The 12,535-nt window shown below is 35.2% G+C and overlaps 1 protein-coding gene across 1 annotated transcript in view; it reads right to left on the reverse strand.

The window, feature by feature from the left end:
* Positions 1-11,295, reverse strand: part of LOC129743446 (lachesin-like) — a 190,664-nt gene extending 179,369 nt beyond the window's left edge. Inside the window, exon 1 of the mRNA XM_055735483.1 lies at positions 10,276-11,295. The gene's annotated coding sequence lies outside the window, so the exon portion shown is untranslated. The remainder of the gene's footprint in view (positions 1-10,275) is intronic.
* Between the last annotated feature and the right edge of the window lie 1,240 nt (positions 11,296-12,535).

Genomic DNA, 12,535 nt, shown 5'->3' on the forward strand with positions numbered 1-12,535 from the left:
TCATGATTTTTTTTTTAAATATCGTACAGTAAAAAGTTTAAAAACCTCAAATTCAGAACTGTTAGCCAGTTCATAATTCTCAACTCTAATCAAAATCCACAACAAAAATCGTACAACAAAAGCTTAGCGATGCTTCGTTTATTTCAGAACAGCTGTCAAGCAAATTGGCACACGGCATAAATGAACATCGGCGCTGATTAAAATTTCCGAACAATTTTAGATTTCATTAGTGTCATGTGAAGCAGGAGGCTTCAGAATAAAGAAATTCTCGAAACTAATCATCCATTCCAAAGCGACCGCACAACATTCGATATGTCCTGAAACAGAATTCCCACCCCATGTTTCCATTCCATGTCGCGTCGCAGCTCCCCGTTTCAAATATGCACGCCGAACAAATTGGCTGATTATGTTGTCACGACAGTTCGACGCTGCACTCAACTAATAATAACCCATTTTATAAATCAACTGCCGACACATAAAACACGATGATTGACAAGCTTTCATGGGGATGCTCCACAATGGGGTGGAATGTGCGGATGTGTTTGAGTGGGTGGGGGTGGGTTTATGTTCGTGCGCGTATTGGTTTGTTCATAATCATGGGCTTCCCAATCCAACGTCATTCCGCCTCCATATGATCTACTACACACAGGCGGCGATGGCATTTTCCAGCCACCAATCCGGCGAAAAGGTATTTTTCCGTTAGCTTGGCTTGGTATCTGCTCCTCTTTTCCGCCGTTTGGTTCCAATCAGAACAACGTGAACCCGTCGCGTCGTCGTCATCATTATTGCTACCACCAACAAAATCAGCAACAAGAACATGCAACATCGCCGGTTCGATGCCAGAAGGCAGCATACATGCCAATAACATCAAAAAATATTCACAATATCAACAGCAACACCAGCCACGCCGTCATCAGCATCATTAACGATGGAGGAGGTTCATTATTCAAATTCGTGTACCTATCCCGGATGCCAACGTGGGACAGAGGGAGTGATGATCAAATATTTTTTACTTGAAAAAAACTAATAATTTGTTCGATATTTATTTTTGCCACATACGGTTTAAAAAAAAACTTATGTTATTAAAGATATTTAAAAAATTTTGAGACCTTGAGATATTTATTAGAAAACAACTGTATTAAAAGAATAACTGCTTAAAAAATGCCATTAAAATAATAACAGAGTATAGCTCCAAATAAAAGCTTCAATTGAATTTTGAATAATCAACGTATTTAACTTCGACATCTTCAAATAATGTTTTTCATAGAATGGAGTTCCAAAGCATACCTTGTTTAGTTTTATAAATGAATCTTATTAAAACAAAGAAGTGTTTATTATTACGATCAGCAGTCGAAAAGAATTGAAGCTAAAATTAACTCAAATATCTATATCTATCTCAAATATAATAACACTAATTTCGTCTAAAAATAATTTGTTCTCTCACGAACAACTATACTAAGACGTTGAAAGAACATACAAAATGAATGGCTCATTCTTGCTCCTGTTGACGGCAAAGTTAGCACAATCTATTCTGGTCAGTTGTTTTATTCCTACTCATTGACACGCTAGTTATTAATACTCGAATGTCTGCCCACCTATTGTAAAGTCATTTTTAAAACACTTTCAGAATATCACAGAATCAATTTTCCAGAAATATTTACGATTTCATAGATTTTTGAATTAATTTTCTACCCAAAATATGATTTACAAACCACAGAACTTCCACAAAAAAACAAACATGTTAGAGAAGAGGCTAACTATATGCACTGAAAACTACATATGTATATGAACATGAGCGGACAACTATTTTCTATACGTGAGAGCAATTTTCCTGATGAAATCTCTTACAGTTTTTGTGAAAATAATTTTATAATAAAGAAGTTAAAATAGCCGATTTTGATGCGCATATTTATGTTTTTAGCTGTAATTCAGTACCACTTGCAGTATTTTCGTAAAATTGAATTGAAAATGGTACAAATTGGTGTTAAGCATACGTCAAAGAAAAAATTTTGGCGACATTTTAGATATCACTAGTTCTTTTGCACAAAATATAGTTAGAGATGCCGTATGGCTATATTGTATGGTAATATTTTATTCATATCATATTTTAATGAGATTAGTATTAAGTTCTTCTATGTCCACTGTAAGGTTGTAATTAAAGAGTAGATTTAATGTTTCAATGATGAAAAATAAAAAAAATTTATGGCTAATCGATTTTTTCTTTATAGAGTAGGGTTGCTATCCGTCCCGCTTTTTTGTTGAATGTCCCGCTGTCTCGCTTCTCCCTTAAAATGTCCCGCTTTTTTTCTTGAAAAAAAATTACAAAGATAACAGATTAACACTGAAAAAAAATCAAACTTTAGTCTCAATTTGAAATTCTGTGATGAACAGAAACTTGCCAAAGACATCTTTCTCAAGTAACACTGAATGGTTTATAAGAATCTCTCAAGCCACATATGAAACTTAAACTTGATCTTGTAGCCTGTTATAAAACCTGAAATGTTGCTTGGTTTTTCTTAAAATAAGCGGCATTTATCATAGCATATGTAAGGCAATACTGAATAACTCTAAAGCTCTAGCATTACAGTAAGATTCTTATTAAATTAAGTTTTCTTGGGGCACGTTCAACTAATGTATGAAGAAAATATTGTTTAGGAGCCTCCAAATAATTAAAACATTAAAGAATCCAAGAGATTAATTTGCACCGGAAACTTAGTTAAATTGCGTTATATATACACTACCTTATACGACTCAATTGTCCAAAGAATATAAAGATGAAAGGTGAAGGAAGTTTTCATGAGTTTTCAAATTTTTAAACAAATTTCCAAACAAACTAATTTTAAAAAAATTACACAACGGTTTTTTTTCACGGAATCAAATCCGACGTTTCCATGTACGACTTGAAATAATTTCTCTCAGATAACGTGTTAATTCACCGAGAGCCGTGGAAAAATCAGTGCATATGAAAAAAACCATGTAACTTAATAGAAGTCATGTAAGAAAAAACTAAGTTAAATCAATCTGCGTTAAAAAAAACTTAAGGGTAACTTTCTATGAACAATTTTGGCCTGATGGTTAACTTATAAGTTTGGCCTTTTTAAAGATTTTCTTAAATGTCCCACTTTTATCTGAAAGTATCTGGCAAGCCTATGATAGAGGCATTTTGCCTACCTGATATGGATATTCACAACCTGTCTCTAAATATTCCAAAATATCTTATAATTACAATATAGTTTAGTGGAAAAACAATATCTTATAATTTATACTTTGCTAAAAGCTTCAATTGTTGAATTTCTTATTTCCAGATTAATAAAAGGAAAAACCACTACCATTTTTTACAGTTTCTGTACGCACGAGTATTAAATTTCAATATTTTTAACAGAACTGTTAAAAATCTTGTATGAATTTTTTAAAATTTTTTTGGCTTTTTTATAACAATACAAAATTTATGCCATGTGTCAAAAGAGGATTTTCCTCAAACTGCACTGACTAGATATGTTGATCTATCAGCCATATCGTCATGCGCTTATTTCCAATATACGCATGCTTCTTATGAAGGAAAGGAAACAACTAATCGCTCTCAGTGTTTGACATCGCAAACTTGAAACTTAGCGCCACTAATTGGAGCATTAACTGATTTGCGACCTCTAATTTTAACCGCTGAATTAGCAGAAAAGTTAGCACTTCTAGCTAAAGCGCAAACTGTATGTGATGAGTAAATTAACTGAACAGTATGTTTTTTTTAATGTTTTGTTAGTTGCATATATGGGATTTCATTTTCCTGGTCAAATTGGTTGGAAATGAACAACAGCCAAAATAAGTCATTTTACTTGAACCAAGCGATGCTGTTTCGCATGGTTTTCACACAACAATCTAAATAATTCAATGCATTTTGTATTTGCTCTCTAGTGCAAGCGAAATAATAGATCATTAGCATAAGTAATCAGGTACCTTCCAGATAAAATGAATCCCTCCTACTGAGAATCGAACTTCAGTTCTTTAAAATTTTCTTACCGACACCTTACCGCAAGGCCACCTCGTCAAATAAAGTGATGTTGCTCTAAGAGTACTTCCGTGAGCTTAAAACAATTTAATGGGAATTAGCGGTCTGAATAAGTAGAACCAAACATTAGCGGACCTTTTTAATTAGCTAGCTCATTCAAAATAAAGCGACAAAATAAAATCGATTACAACAATTTAGCGGACTAGTTAGCGATTAGTAAATTAGCGCTTTTTTTGCCAAACACTGATCGTTCCTAATTCGTTACTGATTTTCAATGCCGTTATACTCCAAGAATTCCTACAGCAATCACCTTTTAAACTCTGATATGTTTTGAATTGTTTGCAAATTTTGAGGAAGATTGTTCCAACTTACAATACCTCTAACGAAGAAGAATTTACTGAAGAAAGTTGAACTATGGCGAAGGGGTTGGTAACAATATATCCAGTTTGAGAATTCTTTATTTATCAAGGTTATCGGAGGAACAATTGTAGAGTAATTTTTTCGAGTGTGACACTCGTGAGAAACGTGACAAATTCAAATTGTATCTTTCTCATGAAATAAGAGCAATGCGCATCCAATTTACGGATCATTCATGAGCATAAGCATATAGAATATCTCCATAATTGGACAACGGAAAAACTTCAGTTAAGTTTAGTTGAAACGTCCTGTGACGTAAGGTTCAATTTTTTGAGTGTCACATAGTTTTACAGCATTGAGCATTGACGATTCCAAGAAAATGACTCCGATTGAAAATAACTCCGCGGATTTCAGCCTGGTATACTGCCGTTCTAAGCAAGAATGTCCCATGTGACTTTTGGGTCATTTTCACTTTTTGCTGGAAACGGTCTCTTTTAGTGGTAATTTCCGAATAAAAAACACAAACAAGTTTACTTTGTTCTGAACTTATACGAAATTTTCATCAAGGTGGTTTCTCTATGTTGATAGTTCTACGCAAGAATGTCACACTAGAGAAAATTCTATGAAACATGCAAATTTTATCAAAAAATTGTCTTAAGATGAGTTCAAACTGTTGAATTGAATGTAATTCACTGAAAAGAACACTGAAATAGAGGGCAGAGGAGGAGCGAGAAGCCTTGAGTGATTTAATTAGAGAAATTTCCACTAAACATTTTTCGGTAGGCACTACTTACAGGATCCATACTCAATTATACATTTTTATATACAAAGAGGAAAGTATTTCTCAAATTACAGTTTAGCATGAGTTTGGGGGAAAAAAAAACTACGCAAGCTTTTGAAATGATAGAAAAATTCTATCCGTGTGACAGTTTTTCGTAGAACTAGCATCGGCATGCGTTCTGATTCTACGCAAAAGTGTCACACGGAGCATTTTTGGCTATAATTTGCTGTTTTTTTTGTAGGAAATGTAATTTTTTTGGCATAAAACATCGTTAAATGATTAACTTGAAATGTTCACTACAAAAAAAAACTGTCGGTGAATTTTAAGTTTGAGAGAAAAAATTGGAAATATAGCTGATATTTCAATCGCGTTTTTCTCGTTTGCACTTTTTTCCACATGGGACAATCTTACTTAGAACGGCAGTATATATAAATTGAGAACTAATTACGGAAAAAACTGAAGAGGATCTACATACTACCGGAACAGAAAGCTTTGTTTTTGGAAGTTTTTATAGATAACAGATGCACATCAGGCATCACATTTTTACAAGACTTGATTTATTTTGAAACAAACCTAGTTCAAATTTGGAACATGAGAACAGAACTGGACGGATGAACGAGTTCATCCGCTGGTCTTAAAAAATGTTTTAAGTGTTCAGTTTAACTTTTCTTTATTGATAAAAAAGGATAATAAGCCTGTTAGAGTCATATAGTCCAGGATGTATTTTCAAAATACTGAACCGATTTTATATCACTTTGGAATCGTCTAAATGTTCACAATCCGTGTATGAAGAAAAATGTTTTTTTTTTTAATTTTTGGTGACGTCTGAAAATTGAGCTGAAAGACAAAATGGCAGATAAAAAATACATTTAAAGTTAAAAAAAAATTAAGGTTTCCAATATTACACGCCGAATAGAATTTTTGGAAAAACTGGAAAATTCTTTACTTTCTTCTTGATAACCATTGGTTATTCTATTGAAAAATCAGCTTTTTTTTTTAATTTCAAATGGTTTTATTCAGGCATTTTACTTATAAAGTTTTTATGTGCCGGGAGTATTTTTCCTTAACAAAAAAATCAGCAAATATTCATTAAATTGGGCTTATAAATGATTAATTTCGTAAAAACATCAAATTTAATTTGTTGTTGGTGTTTTTTTTTTAATTCCATTCGGAAACGGCGAAAAACAAACCATGAGAGATTTTTTGAGTAGATTGTGCTTTATTTTGACATGAAATAAACCAACTATGCGGATTTTTCATTCTTGGGTTATTAAAAGGGTCGTTTTACTTTATCTTATAATATTATTGTAGGAATGAGTAATCAACGCAGGTTTCAGTAGTGGAATAGAATTATCTTCATTCATGTTTCATCAGTCTAGTCATTACATAACTACACAATTCATTAGCGATTGCTATGGTCTCACTCTCCACTTATCATCTTTCCCAGCCGGGAAAGTACTCATTTTTTAAATGTCATTTTTAAAAGAGTACTTTGATACTCTTACCCAGAATATCTGGCAACACTACTGTGTTACCACGAACCCAATATGAGTAGTCTCGCTTGACCGAGTGATGATGTAAACATTTGTACCGCGTTCATCAGCAATCATTGATCTATTGTTCTCGATTGCGAATAGTCCTATTCGCCGCTGATAGTATTCGTGATATTATGCTGGTTGTTTCACCAATACTTTTCAGTTTAGGGACAATCAACCCAAAAACGACCATGTGTGCAGACCGGCTGCCCGTTTTTTGTACCGAGAGTTTTTGAGGTTAATTGTCCCATCTCATCTGTACACGCTCAGCAAATGTGCGTAAGAAATGTCAAAAACAACTCTATTGGACAAAGCAAGAAGAACCAAAACAAATAATGTTTTTTTCTGCTAGCGGCAGTAGAAGTCTGATGCTGTTCCGGACGCCGGAGGAAACCGTAAGTTTCAACAATTATTTGATTAATATATTTAAAGTTTTAGAGTAAGGTTACCAGAATTTTTTTCACTACCATCCGGGCCTAGCAATTCCGGGCATTTTTTCAAAAAAACCTGGCAAAATCCGGGCATGGATTTCAATTTTTCAAATCCAAAAACCGGGCAAAAACCGGGCAAAATTTAGGTGTTATTATATATAAAAGCAAAGCAAAAATGCAAAAAAATTAATTCCAACAACTTTTTGGAACACATAAATATTGAAAGGCTTATAAAAGTAAATCAGCGAAATTATTTGAAACAACCGTTGAGAATTTCTATACCGATGATCGATTTTGCTGAAACTTACTCAAAAACCTTGATTTTTTTTGGTTTCTTTGTGAAAATTGTGAAAAAAACCGGGCAATATCCGGACTTTTTCACGATATCCGGGCAACCGGGCCGGACCGGACTTTCTCGAAATTTTGCATCAAATATCCGGGCAAACCCGGATAAAACCGCATATTTGATGATCCGGGCAAACCCGGCAAGCTTATTTTAGAGTAGTTGTGAGAAGTGTAACGAAAAGTGCAAAGCAAAAATCGATGTACAGTAAGGATTTTTTTAAAGCAGTTAGATGAATCGCGTCAAAAAAAACCGCGTAGAAGAATATCGCGTTAATTCCGGAAACCGCGTTAAACCCGTGCTAATTCCCTTAAACCGCATACAAATACTGTGCAAATTGCGGAAAACCGTGTGAAAAAAAACTTGAAGTTCGGACATGGAGGACCTGACATTTTTTCTCATGTCTCATGTTTCAGGTCTCAAGTCTCATGTTTCCTTGTCTCAGGCCTCAGGTCTCAAAATGATTCTAAGTGTTGTCCTTAGAATACCGCTTAGAAAACCACGCTCATTCCCAAAAACCTCGTTAAAAAAGCCGTGCAAATAAAAAAATCACGCAAATAACCGCGTAAAAAAATTTAACTGTACCTCACATTAAGTCTACAATACGTCGACATTCTATGATCAAGTACTCAAATGGGTTACCCTATCGGTCTCTTCGAAATAAATTTATCACTCTCGATAAGAAATAAATGTAATTGAACAGAAAAGCAATTTTTCAACGAAAAATCCATGATTCTCATGAAGTTATAGTTATAAAATCAAAGTTTATCCTGGAACTTTCAGATAACCAACTTTGGTCTGTTCTATTGTTCAATATAAGCTTTTAATCTATCTGAGTGCACATCAATCAAAAGTTTCTCAATGCGACTTCAAAAAAACGAGCTATCTTTTTGCAAAACAAACTGAATCAAAGCAATCGAATTATTCAAACCAATTAGGCTCAAAACACTTGTTAGTGTTGCAAAACATTCATTTCAAAAAGACTTTTTAAGATTTTTGAAGAACGTAAAAAAATATAACCAAATTTTTTTTTTAAAGCATTGGAAAAGTTATACTGCATTAGTTTAGCAAACAGCACTTGAAGACACTTCAAAATAGTTATGATGCATACTTTTCAACGAATTCATCAAAAAAACATCAATTCAAATAATTTATGATTTTTTATGCTCTAAGTATGTTACACAGCAAAAATTATTTCCTGTAAAATTATGCAAATGTCCTGTAACAAAAAGGAGCAGGACATCTACCGTAGTTTTACAGGTCGAAAATCATATTACGTGACATTTAATTTTTAGTGTACATCTTTTTAAAGGGACATTTGCTGTAATAATAAATGAATCTTCGTTAACTTTAAAGGAAAGCAATTTAAAATAACAGGTTGATTTATTTTAAAGGTTGCAGTTTCAGTGACACGTAATATTCAAATTTTTTTTCTGTGCATTTCTTACATAGCATATTTATTTCTAAAATCGCTTATATTTCTTGATTCTTCGCCCAGCAAACACCTTTGTTATATGTTTCATAAATGTACATTATCGAAAAGTCGTATAAAACTCGCAAAACCCCGTGCGGGAGAACAAATTGTGTGAAATCGTCTTCAGAATCTGCGAACATTGCGATCTTTTAATCGTATCCGATTTAAACCGACTTCAGGTAACCATTTTTACGATCTTTCATTCTAATATGTGTTTTGAGCAGGGATGCCAGATGGGCACTTACAGATCATATCCCAATCATGAATATTGATTTCATCTCAGTTTTGAAAGTCTGTAAAATCTAGACACTATGAGCAAAAATCAGGGCATAGTCTGTGTCTGTCCTATATCTTTTACATACAAATCTGGGCACCTGAAAACCCAGGTTGTGAGCCAACTTGGTTTATTAACTCTACTGAATCAAAGCAATCGAAAGATTTCCTCTAATTCAACCACGGTATAAGAAACGATCGGATACCTGTATTACGGAGGCAATGTACTATCTGCTTCAGTAAGCGTTTTCGTCTGAAAACGAGTCGCTTACTGAAGAAGATAGTAAGTTGCTTCTGAAATACTGGTATATGAACTTTTCTTATACCGTGGTTGAATTGAAGGGAATTTTCCGATGATTTTTTACTTATTTATTAGGTATTGCGATTCGCAGTAACGTTTTTCACGACTTGAGCTATCATTTCCTTTGCTATGTTTTTTTTTGCTGGGCGAGAAATTTGTAAGTTTTTAACATGTAGCTATAAAATTGCTGTTAGCAGATGATAACAAGAGGAGTCAAAATAATTCTCCACCTGTAATGTTTGTATTTTTAATTAAACATTTGAGAAAGAACCCATGGAAGACAACCAGAAGTTTTTCTAATCGCCGAGAGCACTTACTTGAGTCAAGCTAATCAAGCGTTTTGGGTCTACTCAAGTCATGCGCCGCGCAGATTAAGCCACCTTAACATTAACAAAAAAAACCTCCCGAAATAACTGGCGAATTCCTATTTCTTGGCACTCTAATTTTTGATTAAAATTGAAAATAGATCGTAGCTTTGTTGTTTGATTGGATTTTTGGTTTAAAAGTTGAATCCTCAATATAAAAACCTGGACATCCTACTGTTACAAAGAACATCGGAAAAAGTTGGATCGACCAGTAACGATTCCATGAATGGGAGCAACGAACGTCATTATTCCATTGTGCTGCTCGTTGAAAAATTGTTGCTCGGAGCATATATCAGTTCGACTGCCTGCATTTCGGTACAAATTCTTTGAATATCAATGGTGGTGCTTCCAATCAGGGAAAAAAATAACAAATCCCGATCGGGAAAAATGAAGAAAAAAAAACTGAACTCACATGATACTGAAAGCTGAAGGCTTTCGCGACGGTGATGATCCGGATTGACTGATGACGTATCGTCGGGGGTTTGTCCTTCTTGCACCCAACTGCTCCTTTGTTGGTTTCAAGTTTGATGATGGTGGGAAAAAATCAGTATCTGCATCAATCCAACACCAATATCAGTGAAAATCGCACTTGATTCCAATTTTTTTTGTTTCCGTTACTCTTGTTGTTGTTATTTTCGACTCACTCCACGGCTTCGTTATTCTCGATAGAGAAACCCAATTCCCACACACATGCGAACCAAATTTTCCGCACCGTTGCACTGTTTTAATCTCTTAATCCTTTTTTAATTTAAATTTTTGCGCTGTGCCGCCGCTTTTTTTTCTGGTGTGGTGGTTGTCGGAGAACACACTGCACTTGGTATGGCAAAGGAACAAAAAATGAGGACACTTTCTGATTAAAATACACTCGATCCTTTTTGTTGTACGTTGGTCAACTTTTTTTCAATTACAAAACATGAAAATTCCATGAAATATACACACAATACACTGGGACAGCTATTTATCTATCTTCCTGGTAGCGCCCTGCACAATAGCTTTCCACGTAAATTTTTATCCGTTTGATCTTTTTCCTCGTGTAAAGGTATTTTTTCTCAATCACATCACTTTTTCAAGATTCCAATAAAAATCATCAATTGGATTCATCCAAAAGAGGCTTAAGAGATCAGCAGCAACTTTTGCCTTCTATTTGTGGAGAACCGGTGTCAAATATTGCTCTTCACCGTTGCCATTTGAAGTATCATCCAAACTAGACACCATTAAGTGGGCAATCCAAAGCTGAAATCGAATCCTTTTACACTGAGCCGAATATCCTCAAGAAATCCCAAAATGAAATTCTCTCCCACAATTGGCAGATAATAATCTTCCCATTCAAATCACCTTCACAATGCTTCACCAACAGCTTAATCAAATTTCTATTCAAACGGCCAATTACTTCCCAATTGCTAAAGTAAGAACGATCCGATCGACCAAAAGACCAAACTGCTACTGAGTGGAAAAACCTCCGATGCCGAACGTAAAAAGGAAAACCATTTACGGCACGGACCGATTTTCCATGCAGCCCGCCAAAAATCTCAACAGCAAAAAAGACCACACAAGGCAGACAAAAGTTGGGGGAGAAAAATTCTCTCACGATTTTTTCCCTCTGGCGGTTTAAACGTTTTCGGGAGAAAAGTTTTTGGATGGGATGGTGGCAAGGAGGGTTGCAATGTTGCGCGACAGTATCGTGATGATTGCAATCATCGATGTCTGAGAGTTTGTGAGAGGATGGAAAACTGTCGATTATTTAATATGATTTTGAGATTTTTCCTGAAATCGGTTTAGCCTAAGCAGGCAAAGATAACGTTTTGTATTTGGTTTGAAAGTTGAAATACAGTAGCTGTTTATTTTTTATTGCAAGATTTCTTGGATCCTCAATCTAAAAAAAATTATGGCAAAAATGAAGAAGAAAAGAACCGCAGACGAAGACTTAGCCCTCGCACGAAGTGTAACCTGTATATGACGCTCATTAGACCGATTGTTCTCTATACGGGCACGAGACTTCGATATTGCTCGAGGAGGACCTGCGTACACTTGGAGTATTCGAGCGACTAGTGTTAAGAACCATCTTTGGCGGCGTACAGGAGAACGGAGTGTGGAATCGAAGGATGAACCACGAGCTCGCGCGACTCTACGGCGAACCCAGTATCCAGAAGGTGGTTAAGGCTGGCCGGATACGCTGGACGGGACATGTTGCGAGAATGCCGGACGACTGTCCTGGAAAACAGGTGTTCGCTACGAATCCGGTAGGAACAAGACGAGCGGGGGCGCAACGAGCGAGGTGGTTTGACCAAGTGGAGCGTGATCTGGCGAACGTGGGGTGCCCGAGGAATTGGAGAACGGTTGCCATGGACCGAGTGAATTATAGGAATTATGTTCGTCAAGTTATGTCGTGAGACGGTATACTATGTAAATAAAATAATAGGTGATGCATACTCATGATAGTTAACAGAATAAGCAAAATAAAAAATTAAAACCTAGTATCCATTGAATCACTTTGATTATCAAAAAAAGTCAATGTCATAAAAATTTTTATGTTGTAATGAATGTTTATGTTAGACCGTCAATTATCGAAGCTCATCTAAGTTTAGCGGTCGCTGTAGCAGATATTTTACGTCCAAACGATCGGCACATTTTGCTTGGTGACTATAATCAGCCTCTACTGAACTGGGTGAAGA

This window comes from Uranotaenia lowii, chromosome 2 (assembly GCF_029784155.1).
Source record: "Uranotaenia lowii strain MFRU-FL chromosome 2, ASM2978415v1, whole genome shotgun sequence".
Taxonomy (NCBI): domain Eukaryota; kingdom Metazoa; phylum Arthropoda; class Insecta; order Diptera; family Culicidae; genus Uranotaenia; species Uranotaenia lowii.